The sequence below is a fragment of the Chrysochloris asiatica genome, unplaced genomic scaffold, assembly GCF_000296735.1.
Source record: "Chrysochloris asiatica unplaced genomic scaffold, ChrAsi1.0 scaffold00076, whole genome shotgun sequence".
Taxonomy (NCBI): domain Eukaryota; kingdom Metazoa; phylum Chordata; class Mammalia; order Afrosoricida; family Chrysochloridae; genus Chrysochloris; species Chrysochloris asiatica.
This window is the reverse complement of record NW_006408594.1, coordinates 11,387,896-11,390,053: the sequence shown is the minus strand read 5'-3', so window position 1 is coordinate 11,390,053 and position 2,158 is coordinate 11,387,896.

The following is a 2,158-nucleotide window of genomic DNA, read 5'->3' as shown; positions in this document are numbered from 1 at the left end:
AGGCTAAGCCCACTGCCACCAAGCTGATTTAGATCCATGGGGACCCCGGGTGTTACAAAGTAGAACTGCTCCATAGGGTTTTCTTGGCTGTAATTAAAGAAAAAAAAAAAATTGTTTTCTTTTTGGCAATAACATACTTATCAAAACATGCTGCCATTCAACAATTTCTACACCTAGTGTTCAGTGACATCGCTTACATTCTGTTCAATGAGTCAGCATTCTCGTTATTTCTGCTCTACTTGCTTCATCCCCATTAATTTAAACTCCCAAACCTATATGTGTTGCCGTTGAGTCGACTCTGACTCACACCAACCTTATAAAACAGAGTAGATCGTACCCCCACAGTGCTTTCAAGGGTATGATCTTTATGGCAGCTGACTGTCGTAAAACTTTCTCTTGTGGAGTGGCTGGTTGGTTTGAACTGCTGACCTCTGATCACTGCATTACCGGATTCCCTTGTTGCTGTTGTTAAGGGCTGTTGAGTTCCAACTCATAGTCACACTGTATATGGTTTCCAAGGAGTGGCTGATGGGTTTGAATTGCTTTTATTTTCCTCTTCCTGCTGGTTGCAGTGCATTAGTGGAGGTGATCTGTCTTGGATTATGAAATGAAGACAGCATGCTAAGTAAGGATAACAAGCAACAGGACAGAAAGAGCCACAAATTTAGCCTTGCATTGCTGTGGTGCAGTAAATTACTTAATATGATTCGATTAGCCATTGTCTTTGTGACTCCCACGTAATAATTAGGTGGGGCTATGCAGATAAGGTAGTCATACTGTGGGTTAATTCTTTGGATTATAAAGTTGGTGTGATCCACAAGGTCGGAGGATTAAGCTCACCAGCTGCTCCTTGGAAACCCTATTCAGGGTCGTTATGGGTTGGAATCAACTTGAAGACACTTAACAACAACAACAACAAAATGCAGCTAAGATATTTGTGGACCACCAAGGGGATTGGACAGCTAACACAAAGAAGGGGTATGGGAACTGATAGTTAAGGTTATGTGTCACTTTGAGTAGGCCACGATTTTCAGTGGTTGGATAGTTATATAATTATGCAATTTGGCAGTTATATAATGATGTATCCTGCATTTGGTGATGTGCCTTTATGCCTGTGGTTATGGTCCCATTTGAGAATGAGTTGCCTGTTATGTTACTGAGACAGTGTTAGGGTGGGATGGTCACCACCCTTTCTCTAGGAATCAACCTTTATGCCCTTGCACTGTCTTGCTCAAGTAAGGGGAATTTCTTTGAGGGTATGTCTGAATCCAATATATATCAGTATGAATGCTCTGCCAAGGTTCTCATCTGTTGGGGACCGCAAAGCACTGTAATGTTGAGGCCCTGTGTCATGCACAAAAATCCTACATGATGGCCCCACTCAGGATGGCTAGCCAGGGACCCTGAGGACCAAAGGAAGTGACCTCCTGACGTCCCGGGTTCATTGGTTTTTGTGAACTCAGTGGTGCGCTACCTCTGTATAATTTTCTTTGGTCTTATTATTCATTCTATGCTTCTAACTCCAGTAATTGTAGCTTCTGAGAAAATGGTTTCTTAGGTGCCTCTCTTAATGTCTCCACTGTGTTGGCAGTGCGTAGGGTCCTGGGAACAAATCTCTCTGAGGAACAAACTCTGGCCACCTGGCAAGCATGTCCAAACTGTTCTTTATCAAATTATTCAGTTATGTTTGATATTAACTTAATACATGAGCCCTGGATACCCATGGACAAATATTAAAACAAAAACCTCTTCTAAAGCCGAGGCCGTAAAAGTTTCAAAGGCAGGTTTGCTGGGATTCTGCAAAGAGGCTCTGGAGACAATCTGCCCAAGGAATTCACTCAAAGTAGATTGGCAAAGTGCAGAGAATTGTTCAAGGAATAATAGTGACAACCTCCTCAAATCATCCCCAGGTGTAATCCATTAACCCAGACATCCTCCTTCCTCCTGAAAGCCTAAGCCAGGTAGCTGAAACAGCTTGACTCTCTTCAGACCTTTTAAATCCTTTTCACCTTTACCCATTAGAGATTAAGCGCTATAGGTATGTTAATTAGCCTTGAGAAACCTCAAGTCTCTGCCTTAGGATTTGAGCGAAAAAAGTAATTTATAACAGTTTGCTTGAATTTTTGGAAAATTAAGGATGTTAGATTATTAAGACAAT